This window comes from Chelonia mydas, chromosome 2 (assembly GCF_015237465.2).
Source record: "Chelonia mydas isolate rCheMyd1 chromosome 2, rCheMyd1.pri.v2, whole genome shotgun sequence".
NCBI lineage: Eukaryota > Metazoa > Chordata > Testudines > Cheloniidae > Chelonia > Chelonia mydas.
In genome coordinates this window covers 281519-298566 of record NC_057850.1, presented here as the reverse complement: position 1 = coordinate 298566, position 17048 = coordinate 281519, and the positions used below count along the sequence as shown (strand labels likewise).

Sequence of the window (17048 nt, the reverse complement as noted above, 5' to 3'; positions counted from 1 at the left end):
TTTAACCTAAGCTGGTAAGAATAAGCTTAGGGGGTCTTTCCTGCAGGTCCCCACATCTGTACCCTAGAGTTCAGAGTGGGGAAGGAACCTTGACAGCAATCGACTACAAAATCGATTTCTAAAAATCGACTTCTATAATATTGACCTAATTTCATAATGTAGACATACCCTCACAGTGAGTGCCAGGTTATTGCATTGTACATTCACATACAAGCTTGCTGTGTGCTAAGTCTCTGAGTAGAGAAGCCCCAAAAGTTGTGATGGATTCTCCATCGCTGGCAATTGTAAAACAAGATTAAACATTTTTCTAAAAGATGTGCTCTAGTTCCAACAGGAATTAATTCAGGGAAGTCCTATGGCCTATGTTATATATGAAGTCAGACTGGATGATCACCATGGTTCCTTCTGGCCTTATAATTTACAAATCCATCCACAACATAGCTAAAACTTTCATCCTGGCTCTCATCATCTTTTTCCTCTGGCCTTGATAAAGGCCATCTCACCCCACTCATATCCATTCAGAACGTTGCTGCAAAAATCATTTTTCTAGCCTGTTGCTCTGAGCATGTCACCCCTCTCTTTGCACCCCTCCACTGGCTCCCCCATCTCTGTTGTATCAGATATCATCTATTTGTCTTCAGTTTCTAGGCTCTGCCTGGCCTATCCCCACACTCCCTTTCCTTCAATTCATATCAACATGCCTCTGATCAGCCCAAGATGCCAGCTCTGTCACCTGCTTGTTAAAGTTTCAAGTAAGCATCTTTGTGCTTTTTCTGATGCGAAACACTCCCTATAAACATTCACAAAGCCAAGTCATTGTCCTTCATATCCCTCCTTAAAACTCTCCTTTGCCTACAAAAAATTTGAGAACAGTTAGGCTACTGGTGGGCTAAGTACTGTTTCCTTGTACTCTCCCATCTGTTAGTATCCTTCGTTGTCTTATCCTTAGATTCATAGGTGCTGACTCCGTGGTGCTCCAGGGCCCAAGCACCCACAGAAAAAAAGTAGGGGGTGTTCAGCACCCCCCAGCCACACTGTTTGGCAGGGCCCCAGGGCTGGACATCAATCAGCTGTTCGGTGAGGCCCCGGAGCTGGCAGCCGATCATCTGTTGGGCAGGGTCCGCTGATCAGCTGTTTGATGGCTGGTGGGAGGTACTCGGGGGAGGGTGGAGAGGAGCCCGTGGTGGACACAGGAAGGGCCTCAGGGGAGGGGGATGAGAGAAGCGAGCGAAGGGCAGGGAGGCCTTGGGGGAGGTGGGGCAGGAAGAGACAGAGAAAGAGTGGAGCCTCAGGGGAAGGGGTGGAGCCTTAGGGCAGAGCCAGGGGTGTGCATCCACCAGGAAAAATAAAAGTCAGCGTTATGCTTAGATTGTACTCTTTGGAACAGGGACTGTCTTCTTCCGTGTTTGTACAGCACTTGGTACAACGAGGTCCTGTCCCATGACTGGCGCTCCTAGGCATATTGATCATACAAATAATAAATAATAACAATGACATCATATGTTTGAACAGTGCCTAGCACGGTGGGGTCCTAATCATGACACTATTCATAAATAATCATTAACTAGATGCATTCCTGGGCTAATCCAATATGGTAATTCCTGTGTACACGGAAAATTTGTACAAACAGAACAGCTGGTTCAGATGATATTCATCATAAACTATTAACAGAATTAAGTTTCCTGACTACTAGTTATTTTTGAAAAGCCATGGACATTAGGCAAGTTACCAGAGAAAACTAGAGGTAGCATCCGTTTTCAAAAAAGGAAAGAAGGAATGCACCAACCCAAATGACTAACCTTCCGTACTTGGTAAAATAATTGAACAAATATGAAGTCGAAACAAAAATCACTGACCACTGCGGGGGGAACAAAACTATGAACACTAAAGAGCAGGAGTGCTTTTATGGATAAAAGGTCTTGCTGAACCAACCCAGTAGAATCAGACTAGTGTCCAAGGGGCTCAATGCAGGTGGATTTTATTAACATATTAGACAGGGTGACTCATGAAATTTAGCTTTCCAATATGTCTGGTTATCACTCAGGGTGTGGACTGATGACTTTCTGAGGACCATAAGCAAAGAGTAACAATAAAGGGCAACGTATAGAGTGGCAGAGGGTAGGGGCCTGGAAGGTGTCCCGTGGGGTTACACGGGTCGAGGTTAGAAACAGTGTGGTATAACCATCCCATTAATGACCAGGATGAGGGATTAAACAGGTTAATGAGATTCTCGCATGATAAGAAATTGAGAGGAGCCACAAATCCAAGTCAGGACACAGAAATGATCCAAATGCATCCCTGAAGAGTTGGAGACCTGGGCAGGGATGGCACAGTAAGACATACCATGGATACATGCAGCTAATACATCTGGGGAAGGTGAACACAGATCAGGTGCCAGATCATAAACTGCTTACATTAATTATGGGCAAACAGATTCATGGATTCCAAGGCCAGAAGGGACAAGCTAGTCTGACTTCCTGTATAACACAGGCCACAGAACTTCCCCAAAACCATCCAATCTTGATTTCAAAATTGTCAGGATGGAGAATCCACCATGACCCTTGGTAAATTGTTCCAATGGTTAATTACACTCACTATTTAAAATGTGCACTTTACTTCCTGTCTGAATTTGTCTAGCTTCAACTTCCAGCTAGTGGGTTGTCCTATACTTTTTTCTGCTAGATTGAAGAGCCCATTATTAAATATTTGTTCCCCATGTAGATATTTATAGACTAATCAAGTCACCCTTAACATTTTCTCTGTGTTGAACTAAATAAATTTAGCTCTTTGAGTCTATCGTTATAAGGCATATTTTCTAATCTTTTAATCATTCTAATGGCTTTTCTCTGAACCCGCTCCAATTTATCAATGTCCTTCTTGAATGTGGGCACAAGAACTGGACACAGTATTCTGGCAGCAATTGTACCAGTGCCAAATACAGAGGTAAAATAACCTCTCTACTCCTCCAGAGATTTTCCTGTTTATGCATCCCAGGATCACATTAGTTCTTTGGCCACAGTGTCATACTGGGGCTCATGTTCAGCTGATTATCCACCATTCTCCCCCACTCAATCTTTTTCAAAGTCACTGCTTCCCAGGATAGAGTCCCCCATACTGACAGTATGGCCTGCATTGTTTGTTACGAGATGTGTATGTTTACATTTAGCCATATTCAGATGCTTATTGTTTGTGCCCAGTTTATCAAGCAATTCAGATTGCTCTGAATTACCCACCTGTCCTCTTCATAATTTACCACTTCCTATTTTTGGTGTCATCTGCAAACGTTATCAATAATGATTTTATGTTTTCTACCAGGTCATTGATAAAAAATGTTTAACAGCCTACGGCCAAGAACCGATTCCTGGAGACCATGCTGCAAATATACCCACTCAATGACAATTTCCTGATTACAATTAAATTTTGAGACCTACCAGTTAGCTTGTTTTTAATCCACTGTCATAAACATACAGCTAAGGAATACAACACATTTCAGGAGCTTCTAACAAAGCGGCTGATGCACTCTCCCATGAAAACTGAATGCATCCGATGAAGTGAGCTGTAGCTCACGAAAGCTTATGCTCAAATAAATTTGTTAGTCTGTACGGTGCCAAAAGTACTCCTTTTCTTTTTGTGAATACAGACTAACATGGCTGCTACTCTGAAATCTCCCATGAAAGTCTCCCAGAATCAAGTGGTTAAAATCGTCCTTGAAATGTGGGAAATATTGTTAGTTTTTATAGAATCAGTAGTATATCTAGAGGTGCATGTGTCTGATTAACTCTGTTTTCTCCTAGAGCTCCAGGAAGAAATCACAGCCAATGTGGAACAGGCTGTCCAGCACCATCTGTGATTTGGAGAGCATGTCATAAACATATAGCTAAGGGTAGCATAAAATCCCTCCTGAGCAGCTGTACTGTATCTTTACCTGTAAAGGGTTAAGAAGCTCAAATAACCTGGTTGGCACCTGACCAAAAGGACCAATAAGGAAAGAAGATACTTTCAAATGGGGGGGGGGGGGAGGGGAGGGGAGGGGAGAGGAGGTCTTGTTTGTGCTCTCTTTGTTTGTTCCCTCTCTGGATGGAGAGACCAGGCAGGTAAAACATCTCTTGAAAGCATACCTGAAATGATCTATCTAAGATTACAAAAATTTTAAGGCAAGGAAATGCATTAGATTCTCTTTTGTTTTAGCTTGTGAATTTTCCCTATGCTAAGAGGTAATTTCATTCCTGTTTTGTAACTGGGAAGCAGAGTCAGAGGGGAATCCTCTGTGTTTTAAATCTTTTTATTTACCCTGTAAAGTTACCTTCCATCCTGATTTTGCAGGTGTGATTCTCTTACTTTTTTATAAATAAAATTCTTCTTTTAAGAACCTGATTGATTTTCAGTGCCCTAAAAACCAAGGGGTTTGGTCTGTGCTCACATTGTAACCAATTGGTTAGTATATTATTCTCAAGCCTGCCCAGGAAACGGGGTGAAGGGGTTTGGGGAAATATTTTGAGGCAACAGGGACTCCAAGTGACCCTTTTCATGAATTTTTGTCTAAATCACTTGGTGGTGGCAGCAATACCGTCCAAGGACAAGGAAAGGATTTGTGCCTTGGGGAAGTTTTTAACCTAAGCTAGTAGAAATAAGCTTAGGGGGTCTTCCGTGCGGGTCCCCACATCTGTACCCCAGAGTTCAGAGTGGGGAGAGAATCCTGACATACACGTAATGTGTGCCATGTTAATTTTATATAATTCTAGTTTTCTAATCAAAATAGGGTGCAGTACCAAGTCAAATACCTTACCGAAGTCTAAGTATATTACATCAACATTATTACCTTTATCAACCAAACTTGTAATCTCATCAAAAAAAGATATCAAATTAGTTTGACGGTCCATCTTCCATAAACCCATGTATCAGCTACTTCGTTTTCTTGCCATGGATCAAGGTCTTTAATTAATCCGGTCATCCCGTTTGCTTTTTTTTTAAAATGGCTCATTAGCTTTCTTCCAGTCTTCTGGAACTTCCCCAGTGCTCCACAACTTACTGAAAATCATTATTAATGGTCCAGTGAGCTCCCCACCAAGCTTTGTTAAAACTCTTGGATTCAAGTTATCTGGACCTGCTGATTTTAAAATGTCTGACTTTAATAGCTTCAGTTTAACATCCGCCAGATATACTGGAATGGAAAGAGTGTTACCATCATCATATGACGAGACTGTGTCATCTATTTCTTCCCCCAAAACATACCAGAAATATTTATTGAACACTTCTGCCTTTTCTGCATTGATAATTCTACCATTTCCATCTAGTAATGGACCAATACCTTTATTTTTGTTCCCAATACATGTAAGCAGGGTCTGAATGAATGCTTCCCTGACAGCATGAGAGTGAGAGACTCTGGGTGTGGCTATGTAAATACAGTTTGCTTCTGCTTTGCTTAGATGTTAAGCAGATGGAGCGGTATTCTGCTCATGGTAATCAACTTGGCTGGTACTGGGTCACAAATCACGTTAGTACTGAATGCAGGGATAGTGAAATGGTGTTATCACCATTATTGTGGGAATGCAGGGAAGCAGGACTGTACTTAACCTGTTCCAATTGGGCGGCGTGGGGGGAGGGGGGGATCACCCTTAGCAGAGCGGACCTCATGGAGCCAGGGGTTCGACTGCCGAAACCCTGTAAAAGTAAGAGGGGTGGGGACAGGATTCCTGGTCAGGAGGCTGTATTTCCTCCCCCCAGGATCCTCTCTAGACTGGTTTAACCTGTTCTTCCCACAACCTTAATTCACCCCCTATATACATATGCATTCTGATAAAGTCTTTAATTATCTGATCACATATTATCTGAAATGGTTTCAGAGTAACAGCCGTGTTAGTCTGTATTTGCAAAAAGAAAAGGAGCACTTGTGGCACCTTAGAGACTAACCAATTTATTTGAGCATAAGCTTTCATGAGCTACAGCTCACTTCATCGGATGAAGTGAGCTGTAGTTCACGAAAGCTTATGCTCAAATAAATTGGTTAGTCTCTAAGGTGCCACAAGTGCTCCTTTTCTTTTATCTGAAATGGGCCACTCTCATTACCACTACAAAAGTGATTTTTCCTCACTTGTTATCCTACTATTAATTGAATTGTATCGTTAGACTGACCTCCCACTTGGTAAGGCAACTCCCATCTTTTCATGTGCTGTGTATTTATACCTGCTAGTGTATTTTGCACTCTATGCATCTGATGAAGTGGGTTCTAGCCCACAAAAACTTATGCCCAGATAAATTTGTTAGTCTCTAAGGTGCATTGTTTTTGCTGATACAGACTAACATGGCTACCACTCTGAAACTTATATTCCCATAAAAGCCCTGTCTCAATCTGTGCACAGGATGGATGGTGCTCTGGGAGTGAACTGGAGTTGTGTAGTGAAGGAGGCTGTTGTCTGCTGGACCCTTGCCTCATTTGTTGCAGAAGCTGGAAGATGTGTATGAACAAGGCAGGAGTTTGCAGGAAAAGAAGAGGGTTGTGTGACTAATGCAACTGAACGACACCTGGAAAACTGGATTCTGTCCCTGTCACTTACATAAATTCCTGTGTGATGGTGGGCAAGTCACTTAAACCAAACTTTTCACAAGTGGCTACTAATTGTATGTTCCTCATTTTTTGGGCACAGCAACTTAAATAAATATTTATATATTTTTTGGGCTATAGGGCAAGAATTACTGTATAGCCCAGTGGTTAGGGCACTTATGTGGGAAGCAGGAGACCCAGGTTCCAGTCCCCATATACCAAGTAATAATTATTTATACACAGTGGAGAAGCTTCAACAGGAGAGATTTCTGCTCCAGAGTATTCACTAACCCAGTGATTAGGACACTTTCCTGAGAGGTGGGAAACTCAAGTCCCTGCTTCACATGAGGCAGAGGGGGGTGGATTTGAATGTGAGGTGTCCTACAACCTGGATGAGTGCTCTGATAAGTGGATTAAAAGTTATGGGGGTTGGGGAAGGACACCTCTATCTTTCACTAAAGCACACTAACCTGGCTTAGTCACCTTCAGGAGAGGGTTAACAATTCCAAGTTAAGGGAGGCACTTCCCTTTGGCCTGACTTTAGGTACCTAAGCCCCTTAGGTCACTAGTTTTCAAACTTTTTTTCTAGCGGCCCAATTGAAGAAAATTCATAGAATCAGAGAAGATTAGGGTTGGAAGAGACCTCAGGAGGTCATCTAGTCCAACCCCCTGCTCAAAGCAGGACCAATCCCCAACTAAATCATCCCAACCAGGGCTTTGTCAAGCCAGACCTTAAAACCTCTAAGGATGGAGATTCCACAACCTCCCTAGGGAACCCAGTCCAGTGCTTCACCACCCTCCTAATGAAATAGTGTTTCCTAATATCCAACCTAGACCTCCCCCACCGCAACTTGAGACCATTGCTCCTCATTCTGTCATCTGCCACCACTGAGAACAGTCGAGCTCCATCCTCTTTGGAACCCCGCTTCAGGTAGTTGAAGGCCGCTATCAAAGCCCCCCTCACTCTTCTCTTCTGCAGACTAAACAAGCCCAGTTCCCTCAGCCTCTCCTCATAAGTCATGTGCCCCAGCCCCCTGATAATTTTCATTGCCCTCCACTGGATTCTCTCCAATTTCTCCATATCCTTTCTGTAGTGGGGGGGGGGGGGAGCGGGGCGGGGGAGCAAAGCTGGATGCAATACTCCAGATGTGGCCTCACCAGTGCCAAATAGAGGAGAATAATCACTTCCCTCAATCTGCTGGCAACGCTCCTACTAATGCAGCCCAATATGCTGTTAGCCTTCTTGGCAACAAGGGCACACTGCTGATTCGTATCCAGCTTCTCATCCACTGTAATTCCCAGGTCCTTTTCTGCAGAACTGCTGCTTAGCCACTCAGTCCCTAGTCTGTAGCGGTGCATGGGATTCTTCCGTCCTAAGTGCAGGACTCTGCATTTGTCCATGTCGAACCTCATCAGATTTCTTTTGGTCCAATCCTCCAATTTGTCTAGGTCACTCTGGACCCTATTCCTACCCTCCAGCGTATCTACCTTTCCCCCCAGCTTAGTGCCATCTGTGAACTTGCTGAGGGTGCAATCTATCCCATCATCCAGATCATTAATAAAGATGTTGAACAAAACTGGCCCCAAGATCGACCCCTCAGGCACTCGGCTTGGTGCCAACTAGACATTGAGCAGTTGATCACTACCCTTTGAGCCCGATAATCTAGCCAGCTTTCTATCCACCTTATAGTCCATTCATCCAATCCACACTTTTTTAACTTGCTGGCAAGAATATTGTGGAAGACTGTATCAAAAGCTTTGCTAAAATCAAGATATATCACATCCACCACTTTCCCCATATCCACAGAGCCAGTTATCTCATCATAGAAGGCAATCAGGTTGGTCAGGCATGACTTGCCCTTGGTGAATCCATGTTTACTGTTCCTTATCACCTTCCTCTCCTCCAAGTGCTTCAAAATGGTTTCCCTGAGGATCCGCTCCATGATTTTTCCAGGGGCTGAGGTGAGGCTGACCAGTCTGTAGTTCCCCGGGTTCTCCTTCTTCCCTTTTTAAGATTGTTGATGCCCGTGACCCAAGGGAGCTGGAGATGAGGGGTTTGGGGGTGTGGGAGGGGTTCAGGGCTGGGACAGAGGGTTGGCATGTGGAGGTGAGGGCTGCAGGGTGGGGCCAGGAATGAGGGGTTCAGGGTGTGGGGGGGCCTCAGGGAGGGTTGGAGTGCATGAGGGGGTCAGGGCTCTGGGCTGGGGGTGCAGGCTCTGGAGTGGGGCCACGGATGAGGGGTTTGGGGTGCAGGAAGGGGCTCCGGGTTGGGGGGGCTCAGGGCTGAGGCAGGAGATTGAGGCACGGGGTTGGGGGACAGGCTTACCTTGGGTGGCTCCCGGCCAGCAGCACAGAGGAGGACTAAGGCAGGCTTCCTGGCTGTCCTGGCACCGCGGACTGCACTGCGCCCCAGAAGTGGTCAGCAGCAGGTCTGGCTCCTAGGCAGAGGTGCATAAGCAGCTCTGCGTGGCTCTCGCCCACAGGCACAGCCCCCACAGCTCCCATTGGCTGGGAACCGGCCAATAGTAGTGCAGAGCCAGTGCTTGGGGTGGGGGCAGCGCACAGAGCCCCGTGCCTCCCTCCTGCCCACCCAGGAGCTGGCCCTGGCCCTGGCCCTGCTGCGGGCCACTTCCAGGGCGCAGTGTCAGAACAGGTGGGGACTAGCCTGCCTCACCCGGGCAGCACCGCCGACGGGACTTTTAATGGCCCGATTGGCTGTCGTGGCCCAGTGCCGGGTTGCAACCCGCAGTTTGAAAACCACTGCCTTAGGTCACACCATTCTCCTTGGCTTTTCCTACTGGCTAGCTTAGACAGTTCCCTGCTCAGCATGCTGGTTTTTGGGAATCCCATTCTTAGGCCACCACCTCTCATGCTGACCAATATTGTCTCCTTGTTCTCCCCCATCCATCTGTTTCCCCTTGTCTTTTACTTACATTGCAAACTCTCTGAGGCATGGACTGTCTTTTTGTTCTGTGTTTGTACAGCACCTAGCACAATGGGGTCCTGGTCCATGACTTGGGCTCCTAGGCACTACAATAATAGGCTCCTAACTTTCCCCAAGCATTGTATAAGGCACTTAACTCAAAGTTGTAAATTCCACTGGATGGCAGGGAGCCAAGTCCCCTTGTGAATCTTACCCTAAGCACCGTCCTAGACTCTTTCCCCCACTTACTGTAGCTAGGGTCTTGTCCTGTCCTATCTGTCTCTATGCAATTTTTAGTCCAGCTCAATGAGATTTCATTCACATGGTCAGCTCTATGAGTGCTGCTGTAAGGAAAGAGGCAGAGAACCCTCAGGTCTCTGTCAAGGTGCGTGTGTGTGATCCCACAGAGGCTACATGCTATGTGTGGACTATGATCCCTTGTGTCCATTTGTCAGAGCAAACACAAAGCACTGCAAGCCTCCCCCGCCCCGCATCAGAGAGACTTCCCTGTGTTTGTCAGGAATTGGGTTACCAAGGTGAGTCAGCTCACAGCTTCCCTTATTGGAGCTGCCTCCCGAGCCGCTCCCTCTGCTGCAGTCCTGGGCACCACCCTTTGCACAACCAGTCACAGCTGCTGCCAAGCTTCATAAGGTAGAACATGAAAGACAAAATAACAGGCAGCTGCCCCACCCGCAGCTGAGGGAAATTTCACTTTGTTAACCCTTTGTGATCTGGACTAGACTCTTTTGCCCAGCCACTTCCTTTCACCTAGGCAGGAGCCAGCTCCCTCACCTCAAACCCTCTACTCTGGAGCAGGCTGCATTTTTCTTCTCACCCTTTTTGTCATTCCCTGGCTCTGACTGGGGAGGTTGGGGGTATGCACGCAGTTTGGGTGTGGGGTAACCCCTGTGGGAATGATTATTAGTAGCACTACTGTCATGCTGAAGGCTCCAACCACTGGAATCGTGCTGTGCACTGCTCAGGTAGGTAGTGAGACATAGGTTCAGCCCCCGAACAGCTCACATTCTGAGCACCAATTTGTAAACCTCACTGTATTTTCCACTGCATGCATCCGATGAGGTGAGCTGTAGCTCACGAAAGCTTATGCTCTAATAAATTGGTTAGCCTCTAAGGTGCCACAAGTACTCCTTTTCAATTTGTAAACCAATAATCTCCAGGTAGTTGCAGTTTCTCAGTGTGGCAAATTTCCAGGTCTCTCCGCTGCAAAGGGGTTTGCCAGCCCACAATGACTGCTGCACCGGGCCCTGGCAGTTGTGCTGGGTGCAGATAAGGGCAGCATTTTAGCTCTCTAAGTGGAATCTAGGTGGGTATTTATGGCCCTTACTGTGTGGGGTTGATGTCACAGTTATTGTATCCTATTCTACTCACCCATCACTTGGAAGTCTGTGGGTTTAGGAGGTGTCAAAGTGACTATAGGCCCCTCAGGGCTTGAACGTTTTTGTTGCAACTTTGCCAACATGAGCCTATGCTAGTGAAGACCAAAACGCTAGAAATCATCTTTGAAACTAACCCGAATGATTGGCTAGCTGCTGCTAAATACAAGCTATCCCCTCACACTGTGGTGGACACTGGGCCTGGTCAGACCTCACGGTTGGTCATCTGCTGAGGGAAAGGACTGGGAACACTCCCGCATGGAGCTGTGCAAGGCTCAGTCAGGGCATGTCTAAATCACTTTCTTTTCGCTCTGTGAAGTGTTGAATTTCAGAATCCCTGGGAGCCGCTGGGAGTTGTTTTCTCCCTTCCTGCAGGAGGAGACCTGAGCGATAGGCTGCAGGGAAGACAGGAAGGGAGAGGCAGACAGCCTGTAGCTCAGGAATGCGGTGCCCTTATCTCTCACTCTCCTGCAATCCCGAGGAATAACTCTCCAGAGTTTGTGCCTTGCTCGCTCGCTTACTCACCCTCTCCCCTGGGTGGAGCTTCACTCTGGCCTGTCTGAGGTGCCAGTGAATCAGGCTTCAGGCACGTCAGGGGGAGAGGCAGAGCCCAGAGCGAGACCCGCCACCTGCACTGGCTCACCTGGGAAGGTAGGAAAAGTTTAGGCTTCCTACATTACTTAGTCTGAGGGTCTCAGGGGACTCACTGGCGCCCTGGCCCTGGCGTGAGCGAGCCAAAGGCTGCAGGTGCGGGGGAGCTTGGGAACCAGGGACTCTCCCAGCTCGCAAGGGGGGTGCGTTGCCTCAGGCGGCTGCTGCTGCTGCCGGGTCTAAACAGCCATTCTCCCCCAGTTTATGAAGTACTAATGGGTGGGGAGGGGGAGCCCAGCAGCGGAGGCGAGCCCAGCAGGGGAAGATCCTAGCAGACTGGCTGGGAGGAAAAGGGGATCGCAGCAGAGACTAACCAAAAATGCTTGTTGGGGGAAAGAGGGTCCCTCTAAAGACTAGATGGCGGGGAGGGCGTTGCGGAGGGAAGCTGTTCTCCTCTGTCCCCCAAGCCCTGGGGCAGGATTCTTCCTTGCAGCTTTTTATCAGGTCTCTGTCCAGTCTTCTTCTGAATGCCCCATGGAAAGTAACTTTTCTGATTCCACCTGGGAGGGGATCCACAACCTGATGGAAGCTGCATGCGTGTGACTCACTCCTCAGAGGGGCGGCTGCAGATGTCTGTGTAATTTGACGGGAAATGCTGCACTGGGAGGTTCTGGTCAGAGCATTAAGATGAAAAAGACTAACTGGGTTACCGGACTGGAAAGGGGAGGGGCAAGGTGGGCAGGGGCACAGAAAGACTTGCTGCCACCCTCTGCTTCTTTGCCTGCCCTGGCCTCCCTCCGTATGCGCGCACACTCACACTCACACACACTCACACTCCCTTGCTTTCCTCTGCGGATGGAAACCTTTGTCTTTCCTATGACAAAACTTGACTATGTGTGTAGAGAGAACAGGAGGACTTGTGGCACCTAAGAGACCAACACATTTATTTGAGCATAAGCTTTCCTGGGCTACAGCCCACTTCAGCGGATGCACTGAATGGAACATAGAGTAAGATACAGATACACACACACACACACACACACACACATACAGATAAGCTGGGAATTACCATACAAGTTCCATTGTATGTATGTGTGTATCTCTTATTATATGTTCCATTCTATGCATCCGATGAAGTGGGCTGTAGCCCAGGAAAGCTTATGCTCTAATAAATTTGTTAGTCTCTAAGGTGCCACAAGTCCTCCTGTTCTTTTTGCAGATGCAGACTAACATGGCTGCTACTCTGAAACCTGTGTAGAGAGAGGGGAAGACCCAGTGCTTAATTTGTAATGAAAGAGTGGCCTGGGCTCAAGCAATTTTTTTACATTCATAACGGATGCAGCAAGCCCAGAGGTTCCGGGGCTATGAACTGCCAAGTCTAGAGGTGCTGGGGCTCAGCCCTGGCACGAGTCAAGCACTGGGAAGGCCTCATTTCCCAGGCACTCAGAAATGGTTCTGGTGAATGAAATGCAATTCAGCACTGGGCTGGCTTCAGACTGGGGCTCTCTGTATTGCTGGGACAATGCTGGAAATGGGGTCTTGAAGGAAGAATAGTTTCTTTGGCAGGGTGGGCAAACTATGGCCCAGGGGCCGCATCCGGCCCTTCAGTCATTTTAATCCGGCCCTCGAGCTCCAGCCGGGGAGCGGGATTGGGGGCTTGCCCCACTCTGCATGTGCCATGACTCTGCACAGCTCCTGGAAGCAGCGGCATGTCCCCCCTCCAGCTCGTACATGTAGGGGCAGCCAGGGGGCTTCACGCTGCCCCTGCCCCAAGTGCTACCTCTGCAGCTCCCATTGGCCAGGAACCATGACCAATGGGAGCTGCAGGGGCAGCACCTGCAGATGGGGCAGCATGCAGAGCTGCCTTGCTGTGCGTCTGCATAGGATTCAAAGAGGGGACATGCTGCTGCTTCTGGGAGCTGCTTGAGGTAAGCGCATGCACCCCTGACCCCCTCCTGCACCCCAACCCTCTGCCCTGATCCCCCTCCCACCCTCTGAACCCCTCGGTCCCAGCCTGGAGCACCCTCCTGCACCCCCTTATCTCCAGCCCCACCCCAGAGCCTGTTCCCCCCCAACACATCCCCTGCCCCAGCCCAGAGCCCCCTCCTGCACCCTGAAATCCTAATTTCCGGCCCCACCCCAGAGCCCACACCCCCGAAGCCAGAGCCCTCACCCCCTCACACACCCCAACCCCCAATTCTGTGAGCACTCATGGCCTGCCACACAATATCCATACCTAGATGTGGCCCTTGGGCCAAAAGGTTTGCCCACTCCAGGTCAACGGTGACTTGATTTCATAGAATATCAGGGTTGGAAGGGACCTCAGGAGTCATCTAGTCCAACCCCCTGTTCAAAGCAGGACCAATCCCCAACTAAATCATCCCAGCCAGGGCTTTGTTAAGCCAGGCCTTAAAAACCTCTAAGGATGGAGATTCCATCACCTCCCTAGGTAACCCAGTCAAGTGCTTCACCACCCTCCTAGTGAAATAGTGTTTCCTAATTTCCAACCTAGACTTCCCCCACTGCAATTTGAGACCATTACTCCTTGTTCTGTCATCTGCCACCACTGAGAACAGTCTAGATCCATCCTCTTTGGAACCCCCTTTCAGGTAGTTGAAAGCAGCTATCAAATCCCCCCTCATTCTTCTCTTCCGCAGACTAAACAATCCCAGTTCCCTCAGCCTCTCCTCATAAGTCATGTGTTCCAGTCCCCTAATCATTTTTGTTGCCCTGCTGGACATTTTCCAATTGTTCCACATCCTTCTTGTAGTGTGGGGCCCAAAACTGGACACAGTACTCCAGATGAGGCCTCTCCAATGTCGAATAGAGGGGAACGATCACGTCCCTCGATCTGCTGGCAATGCCCCTACTTCTACTTCCCAAAATGCCATTGGCCTTCTTGGCAATAAGGGCATACTGTTGACTCATATCCAGTTTCTCGTCCACTGTAACCCCTCGGTCCTTTTCTGCAGAACTGCTGCCTAGCCATTCAGTCCCTAGTCTGTCGCGGTGCATGGGATTCTTCCGTCCTAAGTGCAGGACTCTGCACTTGTCCTTGTTGAACCTCATCAGATTTCTTTTGGCCCAAACCTCTAATTTGTCTAGGTCCCTCTGTATCCTATCCCTACCCTCCAGTGTATCTACCTCTCCTCCCAGTTTAGTGTCATCTGCAAACTTGCTGAGGGTGCAATCCATGTCATCCTCCAGATCATTAATGAAGATATTGAACAGAACTGGCCCATTATCTCATCATAGATGGCAATTAGGTTAGTCAGGCATGACTTGCCCTTGGTGAATCCCTGCTGACTGTTCCTGATCACTTTTCTCTCCTGTAAGTGCTTCAAAATTGATTCCTTGAGGAGCTGCTCCATGATTTTTCCAGGGACTGAGGTGAGGCTGACTGGCCTGTAGTTCCCCGGATCCTCCTTCTTCCCTTCTTTAAAGGTGGGCACTACATTAGCCTTTTTCCAGTCGTCCGGGACCTCTGTTGCATTTTCCAGTCATCCGGGACCTCTGATGCATTCAATGTATCCGATGAAGTGAGCTGTAGCTCATGAAAGCTTATGCTCAAATAAATTGGTTAGTCTCTGAGGTGCCACTAGTACTCCTTTTCTTTTTGCGAATACAGACTAACACGGCTGCTACTCTGAAACCTGTCACTAGGTTGCCTCCCTCATTCAGTAAGGGGCCCACACTTTCCTTGACTTTCTTCTTGTTGCTAACATACCTGAAGAAACCCTTCTTTTTACTCTTAACATCTCTTGCTAGCTGCAACTCCAAGTGTGATGTGGCCTTCCTGATTTCACTCCTGCATGCCTGAGCAATATTTTTATACTCATCCCTGGTCATTTGTCCAATCTTCCACTTCTTGTATGCTTCTTTTTTTGTGTTTAAGATCAGCAAGGATTCCACTGTTAAGCCAAGCTGGTCGCCTGCCATATTCACTATTCTTTCTACACATCGGAATGGTTTGTCCCTGTAACCTCAATAAGGATTCTTTAAAATACAGCCAGCTCTCCTGGACTCCTTTCCCCCTCATTTGGTTGGTGACACCTTGTTTATAAAGGTTGCACTCAGTTTCAGATGGAATACAGACAGTAGGACAATGGACAGACACCTCAGGAGGTTGTGGAAGCTCCTTCACTGGAGGTTTTCAAAAGGAGGCTGGAGAGCCAACTGTCTTGGATGGTTTAGACCCAACAAATCCTGCATCTTGGCAGGGGGTTAGACTGGATGCCCCCTTGCACTCCCTTCTAACCTTATGGTTCTATGATTCTATGTATGCATAGAATGTGGTAAGAGGCAAAGAACCCACTGGGCAGAAAAGCTGTAGCATACTTTAACCGGGGCTATGAGGGGCGTTTATAGCACACCTTTACCCATCCAGCCATGGGCCCAAGATAGCATATCTTCTTCTGTCTGGGGCTCTGGAGGGACTGTCATGCCCTGTCAGAGGTGGAATACTATGATGTTATTATGAGAAGGCAACATTAACCTCGTTTTGTGGCTGAAGGAGGATAACATGCCAAAGTAGGCAAGTGATAGTATCATGCTCCATAGTCTGGTATGACTGCACCAGGGGAGAGTCCTGGCTCAGGAGACACCTGCATTCTGAGCTCCTATTTTCGTATCCTGCAGCTGTCCCTGGCACATTTCTAGACCACATGAGATATTTTGAACTTTTAGTAAAGTTCCATTTGGCAAGTTTTGCACAGTCCCACTAAGGATGGGAGTTTTATTAGTAAACTCATATGACCCAACCCAGCTTGTAATGAAAACAGAGGCCCAGGACAACCCACAGAGGGGACCTTGTAATCAGTTTTGCTGATTTGCCATAATCTTCCCTCCCCAAATTACATCTTCTCTTGTTGCTTTCCCTCTCTGTTACGAGACATCCCTCCTGTGGCTCCCTGCTATGTACAAATCCAGTGTGAGGGTCTGACTTTGTCACTTCAACCCCTTTGCTTGGGGCTGCCCTCTCCATGTATAACTTTCTGCACAGACTCTTCGCACACTCTATCTCCCTTAGTTTCCAGTCTGTTTTCATGTGCAGAAAATAACCAGTTCTAAACATCAGGCTTTGTCCAAGTGACTTTGTGCAGGCTGGATTTATCTATCCCTCACCCGGTAACACAGCAGATTTTTTACTTTGTGAGAGAGGCAGGTATGACTCATTGTCCCAGTAACTACTTCAAAGGGAAGCTTAGAACATGTGACGACTTTGCTACTTTTCTCCTTGCCTTACTCTGGTCTCAGAATCACCTAGATGTTCCAGCCGTCCACCCCCAAGGAGGGAATATGCCATGAGTCCCTCCTGAACAGAACGGGAAGGTAGCATTGAAAAGGGGTCCAGAAGGGTCAATCAGGCGTTGAGAAGGATCACCAATCACTGTCTTCCTGGGGTCTATCTTGTGTCCAATTGTACCCAATACATTACTAATGTGGATGTTAGAGCTTGTTAGCCTAGTTCATGGGCTGAAGTGTGTATATGCACACTAGGTATGATACAGGCAACTGAATGAAATTGAGACATTAGGTGAATTAATACATGAAAGTGAGTTCCTCACCCACTAATCATGACCTCAACAAGAGTGAAATT

At 47.6% G+C, this 17048-nt stretch overlaps 1 protein-coding gene across 1 annotated transcript in view; it reads left to right on the top strand.

Moving 5' to 3' along the window:
• Positions 1–11244: 11244 nt before the first annotated feature.
• The window catches only part of FAM83H (family with sequence similarity 83 member H), a 61381-nt gene continuing 55577 nt past the window's right edge, over positions 11245–17048 (top strand). The window contains exon 1 of the mRNA XM_007061419.4: positions 11245–11509. The gene's annotated coding sequence lies outside the window, so the exon portion shown is untranslated. The remainder of the gene's footprint in view (positions 11510–17048) is intronic.